Source organism: Patagioenas fasciata, chromosome 2 (genome assembly GCF_037038585.1).
Source record: "Patagioenas fasciata isolate bPatFas1 chromosome 2, bPatFas1.hap1, whole genome shotgun sequence".
Lineage (NCBI taxonomy): Eukaryota > Metazoa > Chordata > Aves > Columbiformes > Columbidae > Patagioenas > Patagioenas fasciata.
Window position 1 is genome coordinate 145,267,930 of NC_092521.1, and position 17,294 is coordinate 145,285,223.

Genomic DNA, 17,294 nt, shown 5'->3' on the forward strand with positions numbered 1-17,294 from the left:
CATGCACAGAATGAATCCTGCTCAAGTTGGAAGCATGTGATAACTGGGTTTTGGTTTCAAACAGGAAACTCTAGCACGTAATTAATCCCAGAGATTTAAACAAGCCCCATCTTACCGTTTTGCTGTTGTCCAGATCAGGTTAGATTCACCTGCAACTCTTTGGCATCTCTCTAGCAATGTTAGTGTTTGCAGTCAGGCCGGGCTCATTCAGCAACTGAATTCACAACATCTTTCTGCACTAGCAAGCTGAGATGGTACGGCTGTACTACAGCTAAGAAAGGGGGAAATCTAAAGCAGAAAACAAAGAAATCCCTCAAGACAGGGTAATCCCAGTGGAGTAAAATATAAAAGGTACAGATGAGCACCAAGGGTACAATATTCCTCTGTCTGAATTTCACCAGCAATACCATGCTCTTTCTAAAAAGATTTTTTTTTTTTTTACAATATATGATGGACTTGCCTGTGGAGTTCCCAGAAAGGCAGACTATCCAGGCTCTGCAGCAGCATTGCAGCCAAAGTAACCATGCATATGCTATCTAGGCAATTTACAGCAATCTTTTGGAAAATGTATTGATTTAAATGTAACATTGCCTCAACCCAGTACAGAACTGTGGCCAAAACAGTTAATGATTATTTCATAGGAATTAAAGGAAAAAACTCAACATTCAATCAAAAGGATACAAGTAATCATCCCCAACTCAATTACATCCCAGAACTGAAGGAAATCAGTAAGTTCTTGAGTGAGAAATGATATTAAAGCCATAATCTAAGGGCATCTGGAAATAGCATTATGAATGCCACTGTCCACTTTTACAGCAACAATAAACACGAAAAAGCATTTTAAAATTTATTGAGCCAAAATATGCCCTCTGAAGTTAATCCTAGCATCGTAACGATGAAACATAGTGTTTAATTTATGAACATACTAAATATGCAAAGCTGTGAGTAAGCGACAGACACCTACTCTGTGCTGGGAAGCCACTGCTCAGCCCAAGCGAGTTTGGGTGTAGTACGAGGGAATAGAGGGCATCAGGAGCAGACCCTCCAGGAGGGCTTCTCCAAAAGGGAGGCAGCAAATCATCTCCATCTCCTACTCCTACAGCAGCCCCTGCTGGCCTGTGCTTCAGATGGCTCCTGCCTCCCCAGAACTCTCCTGGGGTTGGGGGAGCACTGGGCAGCTCAGCTGGGATGACATCCTGAAATATGCAGAAATATTTTTCTTTTTTACTTAACAAGGAGGTGCAATGGGACTAGCAGGTGAAACACAGTCCTGGCTCACACCCCGGGCAGCCCCAGTGGCCCATGTCACAAGACCAACAGAAACAGGCTCCCTCATAGAGTCTCACTTTGAAGAAAGGGTGTGCTTGAACTCCACACATTTGCTCAAGTCTCACCACAGCCACCAAGTCTTAAACACATGCTTAAATACTTCTTGACCTAAGGCTCACAGCTGAATCTAGTATCAGTGGCTTCAGTGGCAATAAGACTTGAATGGCATGAGCAAATTCCATGAGATGCTCCCAAAATTAAGTAACACTTGTTATTTTTTACCTTCATCTACTTCCCAACCTTATTCACAGAAGGATATTCCAGAAGACTACTCAGTTTCTTAGCTTGGTTTCCAAGCAGATAGAAGGCTTCACTTCTCCCCAAAAAAATATGACTTCTGCTCCATAGGCCCAGATTTTCTTCTCAGGTATCTCAAGCATCAGGGCCCAAAGAAAGCATGAAAAGAAAGCTTCCAGTTGAAATGATGAGAAAATGCATTCAAAACATTTACATTTCTTGCCCTTATTCTGTCAACTTCAAATCTGCCTGAGGTTGAGGGAGAACAGGACAGAAGGATCCTCAGGAAAAAAAAAAAAAAGGCTGGTAAGAACCTACAAAGTGAATATGTGCCACAAAGGCATCATGTTAAAGGGAAGTGGTGGACAGCCATGGGGTAACAGAACACAAAAGGCAGCCAGAGAAACAGGGAACTGCATTCCAGAAGCAAGCAAGGAGTTGAGCCAAGGCACAGAGACCGAGAACAAGGCAAACAGCCTACAAAGTAATGGGACCTGACTCAAAGAAGCCAAATCCTTCCTTAAAGTTTATTACTTTCACTGAAGTAAAAAATCTGAATTGACTGCATTAAAGCCCTTCTTGTTGCCTTTGACATCCCTCGAAAGATTAAATTCCAGCTGAGCTTTGGCTTTCCTAAGTGTAGCTCTGCATGCCTGGAAGATGTCCTCAGTTACTTGTCCCCACTTTCAGCTGCTGCACACTTCCTTTTTACTTCTGAGACTTGTTAGGAACTCTTTGTTCATCCATGGAGGCTTCCCAGCATTTTTGCTTGACTCCCTACTATCCTTATTCTCCTCCTGCCTCTGTGCTAGCCCTCTCTACTCCCAACCTCATTTGCAGACAGTGGTTGAACACAAATTCATGCTCCACTGCTGCCCATGGTACCCCAGAGAGGACTGGGAAGCCTGGTTGGCAGGCAAAGGTTGTGTAGAGCAACAACAGGAATGGATGGACCACACAGTGCCCCTTGCACCATGGTACTGGTTTGTTTTCCAAGGGGGTAGAAATGTAGCTGAACTAAATCTTGCGAGAGGGGTCAAGGACAACAGAAAGAGTTTCTTCAAATACATGGCAGATAAAACTAACACCAGAGGCAGTGTAGGCCCACTGATGAATGAGGTGGGTGCCCTGGTGACAGAAGATACAGAGAAGGCAGAGTTACTGAATGCCTTCTTTGTTTCTGTCTTCTCTGCCAGAGGCTGTTCTCAGGAGCCCCATGCCCCTGAGGCCTCAGAGGAAGTCAGGACAATAAAGGAGTCTGCCTTGGTTGGTGAGGACTGAATTAGGGAGCAATTAAGCAATCTGGATGTCCATAAATCGATGGGTCCAGATGGGATACACCTGCGGGTGCTGAGGGAGCTGTCGGAAGTCATTGCAAGGCTACTCTCCATCATCTTTGCTGAGTCATGGGAAATGGGAGAGGCGCCTGAGGACTGGAGGGAAGCAAATGCCACTCCAGTCTTCAAAAAGGGCAAGAAGGAGGACCCAGGTAACTATAGACCAGTCAGCCTCACCTCCATCCCTGGGAAAGTGATGGAACAATTTATCCTTGGTGCTATCTCAAGGCATATCAAGGATAAGAGGGTCATTAGGGGCAGTCACCGTGGCTTCACCAAGGGGAAGTCATGCTTGACCAACCTCATCGCCTTTTATGAGCACATAACAAGGTGGATAGATGATGGCAAAGCAGTGGATGTGGTCTATTTTGATTTCAGAAAAGCATTTGACACAGTCTCCCACAACATCCTTCCTGCTGAACTGAGGAAGTATGGACTGGATGATCGGGTAGTGAGGTGGTCTCTGAACTGGCTGAAGGACAGAAGCCAGAGAGTTGTGGTCTATGGGGCAGAGTCTAGTCAGAGGCCTGTATCAAGTGGAGTCCCTCAAGGGTCAGTACTGGGACCAGTACTGTTCAATATATTCATCAATGACTTGGATGAGGGAATAGAGTGCACTGTCAGCAAGTTTGCTGATGACACCAAGGTGGGAGGAGTGGCTGACATGCCAGAAGGCTGTGCTGCCATCCAGTAAGACCTGGACAGGTTGGGGAAAAATTTAATGAAATACAAGGAAAACTGTCTTGCGTCTGTGCAGGAACAACCCCAGGTTCCAGTATAAGTTGGGGAACAACCTGCTGGAGAGCAGCGTAGGGGAAAGGGACCTGGGGGTCCTGGTGGACAGCAGGATGACCATGAGCCAGCACTGGGCCCTTGTGGCCAAGAAGGCCAAGAGCATCCTGGGGTGTATTAGAAGGGGGGTGATTAGTAGGTTGAGAGAGGTTCTCCTTCCCCTCTACTCTGCCCTGGTGAGACCACAACTGGAATATTCTGTCCAGTTCTGGGCCCCTCAGTTCAAGAAGAACAGGGAACTGCTGGAGAGAGTCCAGCACAAGGCAACAAAGATGATTAAGGGAGTGGAGCATCTCCTGTATGAGGGAAGGCTGAGGGAGGTGGGTCTCTTTAGTTGGGAGAAGAGGAGACTGAGGGGTGACCTTATTAATGTTTACAAATATATAAAGGGTGAGTGTCACGAGGATGGAGCCAGGCTCTTCTCGGTGACAACCAATGATAAGACAAGGGGCAAAGGCTACAAACCGGAACACAAGAGGTTCCACTTAAATATGAGAAGAAACTTCTTCACAGTGAGGGTAACAGAGCACTGGAACAAGCTTCCCAGAGAGGTTGTGGAGTCTCTTTCTCTGAAGACATTCAAAACCCACCTGGACACCTTCCTGTGTAACCTGATCTAGGTGTTCCTGCTCCAGCGGGGGGACTGGACTAGATGATCTTTAGAAGTCCCTTCCAATCCCTAATATTATGTGGTTCTGTGATTCTATAAAGACATTTCAATATCATTAAAAAAAAAAAAAAAGTCAAATACCTATGGATCAGGTTTTAAAACACTGCATGGAAACCAGCTATAAATACTAGCTTCACATTATCAGTACTCTAAGTCGTGCCACCACTTTCATCTCAGGGCAGACTCCAAAATGCTCTTTGGTACTTGAGAACAATTTCTCACCTATAAGGGGGCATCCTTGGCCCTTTTCACAGTAATAGATAAACAGCCATCTGCAAACTGGTATGCTTAAAACAGAGATTACACAATGTGACAGTTCTGTCGGTCAATTACCTAAACATGCAAACCATCATTTACTAACATGGCATAGTGGAAAGAATGCCAGTAGTTACCCTGAGTTCTGTGTGGTCGTACTTTATACTGTTCAATTACAATTTGTAAGTTATGTCCTATTTCCATTAGTCTACATTAAATCACCCAAGACAGAGGAAGGGAGAGCAGAAGCAAGGGATAAAGGTGGTTAACTCTTCCTCCCTTGCCAGGAATAACCACATTCAGGAATTTGTACAAGTATCATACGTCCACATGAGCCTATTTTCTCCTCACAGGAGAAACTCCATGACTGAGAAGAGCCACTGCTTCTCAACACTTACCCTTCCATTTTGACAACTACAGCTTGAATACAAAAGGAAAAGGTAAACACACTTTACAGGTGCAAAGCATTCAGATCTGCAGCATGATTGGCAGTTGATATTTGCACATGCCAGATGCAGAGCTCGGTAAGGTGTGGAACTTCATAATTATTATACTTTTGAAGAGAGGAAAGATTTGTAGGCCTTTCCACTGGGGGTAGGCATCTAGTTAGATAGAAAGCAGGACACCAATATACCTTAACCTGCAATAATAAAGCATGCCTTGTTATATAAAAATAAGTCTTCTCTCTGTCATGTCTCACTCATACTTGCAAAAACAAACCAAGCTATTACACACAGAATTCTATCTCAGCTAGTATATGTTCATGCATTTACAATATTTTCAAATTACACTGTAAAAAAATGCCTATCTGGAAAGAGTTGAAGCCTACACTAAGTGTCAGGTAAAATAATCTGCATCTTGTTTGCCTAAATTCCTCATCCACAGCTGAGAGACAGTAAGTGACAGCAGAGTCATTCATCTTCAGCATCATACAGTTACGTGCGCTGTCAGCAGTAGCAACATTTCACCACAGAACTGAAGGTATCTTTGCAATACATGAATAAAATTCTAGACAAAAGAATGCCCATAGTTCCTAAGACTTATGATGTACCTGTATATACACATAACCTCATGTTCAGGTGCTAAGTCTTAATGTTATTACTATCTTGTGTAAAAAGCAGCACAACCTATACTACTCAAGAAAAAAAAAAAAAAACAAACATTTAAATCAACATCTCAGTCAATCATTTTTCAAAAAGTCCACAAGGAACCTAAGCAGTATAAAATTCTAATGTATACACTCAGTCTGGAAGACAATAAGAATCAGTAAGATGCCTTAGTGTAGTAGTTTTAATTAAACTAACCCATGTAACCCAATCTAGTTGAAGATGTCCCTGCTCATTGCACGAGGGTTGGACTAGATGACCTTTGTAGGTCCCTTCCTCCCTTCCAACCAAACTATTCTATGATTGTATGATCTATAATGGCATACATGTCCTACAACTACATAGCTGACCAAAAAAAAAAAAAATTCAATAAATAAATCTAAATAATCAGGAAAATGTAGTAATATTTCTGTGACACAAATTTAGTGATGAATACTAGAGACGCAGTTTCACAGTTTACAAAGGTTTTCTTTAGGAAGAGCTACAAAGAATTAACAATAGCTTTTTAATATATACCAGTATCCCTTCCTCAGGGAAGAATCCCTGAAAATGTTTCATTTTCAAGTTACATATATTGCTACAGCTCATCTCATACAGCAATGAAACTCAATGATACCCCATTTCAAAGTCATAGCATTATAGCTAGGAGAAGAAAGCTTTCTATGAATGAATTAAAACTTAACACAAAAAGATGAGTTCACCTTCATCTTTCTCAAGTTTCAATATGCCATGCACTGAAATTCTTGTCTTATTTCAAAGCAACATGTTTTAGTTTCCCATCTTTTTCACTTTGATTTAGTCACATGAAAGGCTTTGTTGGGTTTTGTGTGGGTTTTTTTTCTTTTTTTTTTTATTATTATTTCACCTGATGTCTTTCTACATTGCGAAGGAAAAAACATAACTCAGGTTTTTTAAATTTAAAAAAAAAAAAAATTTATGCACAACATGTAGCCTCTGGTGGTTAAAAAATACAGACCCAAATCAACCTCTACATTCCTATGATGTAGACAAGAAGCTAGAATAAGTTGCGTATTTATAGTATCCACTTTGAAAAATCCATATCTATCCTACTCTTCTTCACTAAGCATTGTTCATTTCAGCCAAAATTTCAGTCCCCAAGGTTTTTAATATCTGAGAGTTTGCCACACAACACAAATGGTGAATTCACATTATAACAATAGAGCAACCATCCTCAGATGGGAACAAATGTTCACAGATCTTGCACCAGAACTGAACTACCAACATACAAGTTTAAGACTTCAGCTCACCAGCACTGTTCAGCTGCCTCTGTCCCTGCCCTACAGGCTTCTTTAGCGAGGTAAATCAAAACTTCTGGTGAAAAATCCACCGAGGATCACAGCAAAAGATCATGTGATCTACAAATTCAAGTTTCCTGGTGTCCTCTGTGGAAAGTGTAGAAACTCTATTGAAATAAGCATCCTAAATGATGAAACTCTGAAGGCATCCCAAAAGTGAGATGATATGGCCAACTACCTCAGGCATCATCTACATTATGTTCAGAAAACTAATGAGAACTCTTGAGAGCTTCCTCTGTGGCCTCTACAGTACACATAGAAACTACTCTTATAGGATATCAGACAGCTAGAGAAGGTGTTCTTGGATTGACTTGAAGCCCAAAATTTAATCTACATTAAAATTTGATTTATACTGTATTTTCTCAGTGAAGGACAATGATGAGGGTTCAGGTGAACTGTGCAGTTACAAACCAAAAAAAAAAAAATGTCTGATTATTTCTCACTGAGTAGGAACTACAAAGGAGCTAAGGAAATGCTGCACAATTATTCCCTCTTCACCAGCATAAATTCAGCTTGTGATCTTACAGGTTACTATCTCATCTTCCCTCAGTCCCCTGTTTTACACTCTAATCGGTCACAATCAATTACTTTCAACTCGATGGAAGCTATATCGCTCTTCTAACTGATCATTCTTGTCTTCTCTTTCTGTGCCATCTTCTATCTCACTTCTGTTATATGACGGCTAATCTTTGATATGATATTTACACAAACAGGATTTCTGCAAATTTGGCTTTATTCTCCTTTCTTTTCCTATTGCTGAGTCCATATCTTCAAGTTATTATCCAATGACCCTGTAATTCTTACCCAGAATAATGTAATTTGTTTACACTCACCATGACAAATTCAGAGCTGCATTTAAGTTCTTCATATGCATCAGCTTGTACATATCAGCATAAAATGCTATTATCATTTTATCATCCAAACACTCTAAACTGTAAAATCCTTGAGTAACTTTTGGTTGGCAGTTCAACTAACAACAGCTTTTTAAAATGTGCCAATTTTTTCATCCCACTTCCATGTCTTTGTCTTCTACCTAGAGAGTTAGTTGCCATTCCCCTCTAAGTCTCAAAACTGGGTATTTTATCTGTTCTGCAGGGCATACACAAAAGATGTGAAAAATGTATAAGCATCATGCAGATCAGAATGACTGGCAAATCTGGTGACAGCAAAACACTAGGTTAGATGGTAGTATGCTATGAGATCAAAGAAGTTGCTGACAAAAATTAAATAGAAACACTCAAGTCATACCTAATTTAGAATAACCTTGGTCTTCATGATAAAATATGAGAAGCACCTGTGAGAAACATCTCTCCTCCTTCCAGCTATATTTGTCTACCTACTGGACAAGAGTTTCACTGCAGTTGCCCATGCCTTTGTTATTTTCTAATTAAATTGGCACAGAATTATGTATATCAAAAAGACACGTGAAACCTCTACCTGGTCCAATGCTGAGTCAAATGCTCACAGGAAACAAACAGCAGAACTGCAGGTATTGCACTAATATTTAACTGTTCTTTGGTTAAATACAAAGTGTTGGTTTTGACCTATAAAGCCCTTGAACATGTGGGTCACTAGCCCCTTGCAGACTGCTTTTCTTGTCCCATTTTATCTCAGTAATTCAAACAAGAGGGTTGCATTCACCAGGGTATTCTCACTGAAGGGCACTTCAGTTCAGAAGTTGATAAAGCGTTAATGCATGTTGAGCAGCTTATCTATTTTGCCAGGACCTCTTGGGTGAGAAGGAGAAAGCATCTCAGGAGGAGTGAGCTGGTGAACACAGAAAACTTCAGAAAGAACAAGGGAGAAATCCTCTTCCTTGTACTATAAAAGCTATCTCCACAAAATACAGTTAGTGGTAGCACGGCTACAGCAGCTTACACAGAGCGCCCATTCTCACAGAAAATTCCAACTAAATATTTTTTTCCTCCTCAAACCACCTCTATCAGCATCTCTGGATCTAGACTCCATTAGATCATGTTCTTAAAAAGACATTCTGGAGATATTGTGCCATATCATCTTATTGTGAAGTAGAAGACCATGGATTTTCATGTGATGGAGCACAGAGTGGCTACACAGGGCTGCAATGGATTTATACATCAACAGATTTGTTCTATGCAGCTCAAAAGCAAATGTGTGGTCTATCAAAAAATTCAAGAAGCCTCAAAGGTTTTAATAATTTAAAATTCATTTCAGAGAGGGAAAAGAATTTCCATTACCTTGTTTCAGATACTCAGTAACCTCCTGAATTTCAACAAGAATTTTTAAATGAAACACACTGTTTCAATCTAACAAAATCAAATGCAGATGAAACTTCTCTTGGTTAAATGACATGAAAAAAATACATTCCAATGCCTGAGAACCCATTCTGTGAAGAAATTTTTCATAATATCCAATCTAAACCTCCACTGACACAACTTTAGGCTGTTTCCTCTTGTGCTACCACTTGCTACTTGGGAGAAGAGACCAACACATGCTACAACCTCCTTTCAGGTAGTTGTAGACAGCGATAAAGTCTCCCCTCAGCCTTCTTTTCTCCAGGCTAAACAGTCCCAGTTCCCTCAACCACTCCTCATCAGACTTGTGCTTCAGGCCCCTCACCAACTTCGTTGCCCTTCTCTGCACTCTCTCCAGCACCTCAATGTCCTTCTTGTAATGAAGGGCCCAACACTGAACACAGTATTCAAGGTGGGGCCTCACCAGCACCAAGTACAGTGGCACAATCACTTCGCTAGTCCTGCTGGCCACACTATTCCTGATACAAGCCAGGATGCTTTTGGCCCCCTGGGCACACTGCTGGCTCATATTCAGCCACTGTCAATAAACACTCCCAGATCCCTCTCTGCCAGGCAGCTTTCCAGCCACTCTTCCCCAAGCCTGTAAGGTTGTCTGGGCTTGTTGTGACTCAAGTGTAGGACCTGGCACTTGGCCTTGTTAAATCTCATACAATTGGCCTCAACTCTATGATCCAGCTGGTCCAGATCCCTCTGTATGGCCTTCCCACCCTCCAGCAGGTCAACATTCACACCCAATTTGATGTCATCTGCAAACTTACTAAGGGTGCACTCAGTCCCCTCATGCAGATCATTGATAAAGAGATTAAACAGAACTGGCCCCAGTACTGAGCCCTGGGAAACACCACTCATGTCTGGTCGCCAACCAGATTTGGTTCCGTTCACCACATCTCTTTGGGCCCAGTCATCCAGCCAGTTCTTTATCCACCACAGAGTACACCCATCCAGGTCATGAGCTGCCAGCTTCTCCAGGAGAATGCTGTGGAATATGGTGTCAAAGGCTTTACTGAAGTCTAAGTACACAACATCCACAGCCCTTCCCTTATCTACTAGGTGGCTCACCTTGTCGTAGAGTGAGATCAGGTTGGTCGAGCGGGACTTGCCTCTCATAAACCCATTCTGACTGGGTGTGATGGCTTGTTTTTCTTGTGTGTGCCATGTGATGTTACTCAAGATCATCTGCTCCATGACTTTCCCTGGGGCAAAGGTCAGATTGACAGGTCTGTAGTTCCCTGGATCCTCCTTCTGGCCCTTCTTGTAGATGGGCATCATGTTTGCCAAGTTCCAGTCAACTGGGACCTCCTCAGTTAGCCAGGATTGCCGATAGATAATGGAAAGCATCTTTGTGATCACCTCCATCAGCTCCCTCAGCACTCCTGGATGTATCCCATCTGGCCCCATAGACTTGTGGGTGTTCAAGTGGTGTAGCAGGTCGCTAACCATTTCCCCTTCGATTATTGGGGCTTCATTCTGCTCCCCATCCCTGTCTTCTGGTTCTGCACACATCAAATTATTTTGCAGGAGAAGAATGATGCAGCCACGCATCTCTCCTGAAGTGTGGTTGCCTTGGTGCTCAGACACTAACTTCTTCAGAACTCACACAAGATTAAACCCAATTGCAAAATCTTCTGTGGGAAAGAACAAACCTAGTACTATGTTTAATATCTGGCTGATTTATCAGAAGATTACTATGAAAAGAATCCTTACTGTACTATAAAACAAAGCAACCCCCCTTAAATCAGTCACTCTCATGATCCAAGAGGTCCCATGACTATCTTCACACAGTTAAAATAATAATAATGTATTGTTTCAGATATTTTCTTGAGAGAAATCTTACATTGTTTTGTAGAAAGGAACAATAAACTCTCAAAAAATGAGGTAGCATGAGCTATATGGTTCTTGGACAAAATTATGCAGCAGTGAACACAGTTTGTTCACATTGTGGATATTAAGAAACTTCTCTTATGAAGCAGAATCACTGATGCTTGTTTGTTCTGTTGCTCTTCCAATTAGTACAATACCTTCTTAATTAAAACTTAGGAATAAAATCAGTATTACTCTAGCAGCCTAGTCATTATAATAAGACTCCACTACACTAGACTCTTTATTGACAGACATGAGATGAGCATCCATGGCCAAGTTTGCCCCCACTTCAATTGAAAGAGGGAGGGAAACCTGCCCTTCCATGCCTTCTGCTTCAGTGGGGGCATTCGGAATTAGAACGGTTGAGAGGCAAGAGGAGAACTGATTCAGAAAACTGTAGTGACACTAACTACTAACAAGAAAAAGCCAAGAAGGAAACTTGAAGCAAGACAGGTACCCTGTTTCCCCAAAAATAAGACCTACCCCAGAAATAAGCCCTAGCATGATTTTTCAGGATTTTTGAAGATGACTGAAATATAAGCTCTACTCAAAAAATGAGCCCTAGTTACAATTCATAAAAAAAGTCAATTTAAGTAGTCTCCAGGTAGGTATACATGTAAAAAAGTAAGCACCTTCTGGAGAAAAAATTGTGTAAGACCTTGTCTTAGTTTCGGGGAAACAAGGTACTTGTCATTTTAGTTATGTGCTCTTGGCCGTAATATATCTTTTATTTCTGTAAAAAATAGTTTTAGTTTGCAATCTGAATAATATAATTGCTGTGACTTTATATAATTGTTTCTCTCATGCTCTCTAGTTTCTGCTATTCAAATACAGTACTCCATCGTCAGCCAGGTTGTGCCTGTCCCATGTAATGCCAATGGGTAAAAATACGCCTCCCTTGTAACATTAGGCAATCAGTACTCAGCTTTTAAGATGTCACCCAAAGAAAAATAACCCAGCCTACAAACAGATATACATGATCAGCAATATGACATGAGAAAATGGAACGAAGCTGCATCAGGCGAAGTCCAGACTGGACATCAGCAAAAGGTTCTTCACTGCGACGGTGGCTGGTCACTGGAACAGGCTCCTAAGGGAAGTGGTCATGGCACCAAACCTCTCAGAATTCAAGGAGCATCTGGATGACACTCTCAGTCACATGGTCTAGTTTTAGGTAGTCCTGTGAGGAGCAGGGATTTGGACTCGAAGATCCTTATGGATGCCTTCCAACTCAAGATATTCTAAGATTCTATGTGTACATCCCCATTTTATTGGATAATGCCCTGTGTTTACAAAATCTTTTACAGGATCAGGAACAAAAGTTGTACCATAAAAACCAGTACCATATTTAATTAAGAATAGTAAGTGGAAAAGGAGGTCTAGAACAGGAGAGCATCAAAAGATATAAATTATGTTTCCCCTAGAGTGTTTCAAGGACAAACTGCAACTTAAAGTTTCACTGAGGAAAGGTTTGAAGGTCTTAGAAATGTAAATGCTGCAGAACAACTCTTCTGAGGTATGACTCTCAACAGAACTGGATGCCTTTGAAAGAATGTATATGCGTGAGGTACACTAGCATAACATTATGGCTGCTGCCTGACACAATTTTGACAAAAATGACTGACAACATTCCTGCAATGCTTTTAGAGCTTATAATATTGAGGGCCTATATGTCTAATAGAGTATCTGTCTGTCCTCAGAAAAGGCTGTGGAAGTATTTTAAAAGGTAAAAAGACTGAGTACTAACAGATACGATTACTAAAGCAATAAAAATGCAGACAAGAAAAATTCCATCTGAGATTCCACTGAAGCCACAGTGATGCAAATAACAAGTGTAAGATCACTTTAAAATGTCTTATGGCTGCATTTGATTTTCACATGCCAACCACATTCAAAAAGTTACAATAAAAATATACACCTCATGCTCTACACTTATATCTGAGATGTTTATATTCCTGGGGAGTCTCATTAACCTCAGTGCAACCAATACACTGAGAGATAAACACATGAAAGGCTGGTTGTTCTTTAACTGCCCATGACAGCAAGAACTACCGATTACAACACATGCACAGATGGCTAATTGGTTTTATCACAGTTTTCACAGCTCTGGGAAGGGGGACACCACCTTTCTCAATTCCTCTGAACGCCAGTACCAGCAGCGCAAGAATTCATGTGTCCAGCCCCCTTGGGTCCTATTGCCCCACTTGGTCAAAAAATAAGAGAGAGAAAAAAAAAGTTTTATAGTAGTTTATGAGACACATTCAATATGGCTAATGCAATTTTAAGTAGGTCTTCAGCATACACATTGATTTCCTTAGTTACTTTTGAAATGCTAAGAAGGTTGTCACATAAATACGAAATTATAAACATTGCAGAACAAGAACAGAGGTTGTGAGACTCACATTTGGGTTATCAGGACTGGCAACACTGCAACCCCACTATAAAAAATTAGTAAAATAAGTGCAAGAGACAGTCTTTGCAGCTAAAGCTATATTTTAACATGACATTTTGGTTCAAATTCATTGCATATCATATCACTCCTTCCTCTAAAATATCTGATTATACAGACCTTTCTCATATAGGTTCATCTGTAGCTACATTGTTAACAGGAGGACTAGATCACAGACTCCTGTAATTAAGTTTAATGGATCAGTTGTATGTAGGGCATGTGTATCAGTTAGTTTCACACCGACCTGCTGAAACAAGACACAGAGACAGAAGACTCGACAGAAACATTGCAATTCCTAAATGGACCTTGTGCTCCAAATATTAGAGATCATCATCTCCCCCCAACTCCCAAACTCTTGTCTGTTCTCCCTAAAACTGCTTCTGATCCCATGTTCATTCCTAGCCCTTCACACCCACTCTTACGCTGCCCTTAGCCTGCATACATAACCATGAACACCAGTGTCCTTCTCCAACACCTTTCTAAACCCTGCAAATTCCTTGTTAGGCTTCATTTTCCTGCATAATCAATACTCTCAGGGAAAAAAATAGGATCCTTTTTCGTCTTCTCCAGGTGCCCAAGATCATCATCTGAAACCTGAGGGGATGTGTCACAGCAGCAGACCAACTTTGTCCCTTTTCAGATGAAAGTCCCTTCTCATGCTTCAACATATACATGGACAAGTTAGCACAGATCCTATAAGGAGTCGCAGTATACTTCTACAACATAAAATCCTAGAAAGTTTTAGCTATGCTTTAACAAATCTCCAACATGCATTCATTAAGAGTTTTCCCAGGGTACCAAGTTTGGGAAAACTTGGATAAAATAATGAAAGTAGAAGAAAAACCGGTTTTGGAATTAAACCTGTCTTTTGCCAAACTTTCGGTGAGGTAATTTAAAGAGGTAATAAGGATGTGTAATTTTTAAATTACTGATCATTCTTACACCTGCTGAACTCTCCTGAAAACTGTCATCCACAAAGTGATGCAGCAAACACCCTGACTCCACAGACAGGATATGCTCTCCAGTGAGGAGAAGACCAGCTCTTCCCGCCTCACCACAGAGTCATGGTGACTCCAGGCTGCACTTGTACTCCTTCACGAACATGCAGAGTAATTTGGAATTTTATTCAGAATAAAGGATGCCCTCCATTCCTCCCTCAGAGTCAACACTCATTTCTAGGCTGGTGTATTTCTGCTTCAAACAAGGACTGAAATTAAAATGACTCGCACAAGGAGTTCTTGATAGGCCTACTTACTGACTCTGTGTTTTAAAAAGCACTTGGCAGTCAAGCAGTTCAAATCTATCTTTGAAAAGTGTAGCTTAATGCTGTTGGCACACTGAGGACCATTTAAAATCACGATTACCAGCAAATGTTGCCAGTAGTACATACAGAGATCTGAAATAAATTCTTTTCCTGTGCCCAAATAGTCAGACTGTCATTATCTCATCCTTATTCTTCCCTGCTCGTAGCAGGTGTCTATCATAAAACAAATGAAACACCCTTTACAGCCACCTAATTCCAAGGATTATGCAAGGCCTGAGCCCTGCCATTTCCCAAGCCATTTCAATGCAAATGAAGAACTTACAGATGCCCTTTCACAAGAAGGGGAGTACAAGAGGCTACTAGGTGAGAGTATGTCCCAGTCTTTGTGCAACTTTAGGAAAGACAATAGAGGTTTCAAAATTAGTGCATTGTTTGATATGATCTCAAATTTCAGGGGGTTTGGGATTTGCTTGCTCTAAATTAATACTTCGGCCCCTATTCTTGCTCTGCCAACTGTATTCCCCTAAAGCTCAGCTTTAGAAAAGGCAGAGGGCAAGATATCACTGAATATTAAACTGTGTAATATGCCTCCATTGCATCAACTGTAGCAAACAACAAACACCAAGTGCATCCCTGGGGTCACTTTCCAGAAATATTCATTTACATTTTTTAATTGCTGCTTTTCATTTCAAACCCAGGTAATATAAACAACATTAAGCTTGCCCTTATCAAACAGCTGTTCTTCAACCAAAATCTTAAGTCAAAGCAATAAAAATGAATACCAATTAAAAGCATGAACCATTTCCATATGCAGCACTGTGAAACCTGTATATCAGCAGTACAACAAGAAATCTAGCAGCAGGGTTTTAAAAATACATGTAAGAAAAGAAAGACAGAAGATTAAAAACACCCATTTTACTATCCAAGCATAAATTCTAAACCCACAAACCTGGGTCTTCCTTTAGCAAAGGCCAATGCATGAATGAATAAGATAAATCTAACAGAACCATTAATACACACAGTGTAAAAAACTAGTTAATTAATTAATTTTTTCAAAAAATCTGAAGTGCATAAGCTTTCCTTCAATCACACATTACATAAAACTAGCATACTTTAATGCATGTAAATCCAAACCAAGATATTAACATAAGCTTGGCATCAGTCCAACTAACATATTAACATGAAAATATTATGAATACACCCCTTATTCTCAAAGTAAACAACTAAAACAGACTCTTCTTATTTCTTTTACCATAGGAAATATGGAAACAGTAGGATGGTAGACAGTAACCTGTTAATTTGCACTGCCAAATGTAGTTTTACTATAACAAAATCTCTTATTAACACAACTAAGTTAGCTGTTTCCTAGTAGAAACAGAGATTTTCTGTAGAAGGTTGCATGAAGGCCCTTATACTTAAAACACAAGAAATAAAGTGCTCTTTCACAAGAAGCTGCCAAACATCCATCTTAGCAGAGGTTCATTTCATTGTTTTTGAACAAAAGGCTAAAAAACCATAACCATCCAAAAACCACATTAGACAGAATAAAACTTCTTTGTGTTATGGGGGCAAAGGGAAGCAATACTAAATAACTTTTGTCTGACTTAATCTTTGCATTTCCAAAGCCATTCTCCCTCTCCAGTACTGTAACATCCGCATATCTTCAAGATATATTAAGAAACGTATCTTCAATATCCTCTGAGAAAGATAATAATTTCCTTCTCCCTCAGATGGAAAATTAAAGCTCAGATGTTTAATAACTTGCCAAAAGCATCGCAGTGCTTTCTCCGCCAGAAGAAAAGAAACTATATTTGAATGCAGCTTGGTTCTGAGGTTAGAAACGCTGCGAAATCTGATACATCCATTTAGTCCTGGCCTTCTATACAAATTTTAGCCTGCTAGCAGGTTGGTGAACTCCAATGACAGCATTTTCTTTGATGTTATTTTAATGTCTTCCACTCAGTAGAAAACCTTAGGGTTTTAAGGTTTGCTATTAAACTATTACCTTGTCTTAACATTAGCATCAACAATTAGTATCAAAGGCATGAAAGAAAATTAGATTTAAGGCATTATGAACAATACCATAAAGATGTCTTCACTCCCTCCATTTGCCCTCTTCTTACAAAAACATCATTTCGTTCACTCACTGTAATCTATTATGATATGCCTCTATCATAACATTCACTTAAAAAAAGAAAATGTTTCTTAACAAGTGCTGAACTGCAACTGATTGCAAAGCAGCCATTACTACAGAACACTTGCAATACTTAAAAAGCCCTGGAATTCACTCATGCCCCAACTACAGCCCACATTTCAGAGAAAATATGCTGTAATTCACTCAGCTTAATGCAAAAAGTAATCACATTATGGAAATGCTTGGTCATT

The 17,294-nt window shown here is 40.5% G+C and overlaps 1 protein-coding gene across 5 annotated transcripts in view; it reads right to left on the reverse strand.

The window, feature by feature from the left end:
- CDK14 (cyclin dependent kinase 14) overlaps positions 1-17,294 on the reverse strand; it is a 324,092-nt gene that overhangs the window by 258,474 nt on the left and 48,324 nt on the right. The window contains exon 1 of one of the 5 annotated variants that reach the window (XM_065830696.2): positions 116-242. The exons of the other annotated variants lie outside the window; for them this stretch is intronic. The gene's annotated coding sequence lies outside the window, so the exon portion shown is untranslated. Of the gene's footprint in view, positions 1-115; positions 243-17,294 lie in introns of those variants that run through there. 5 annotated transcript variants of the gene reach the window in all.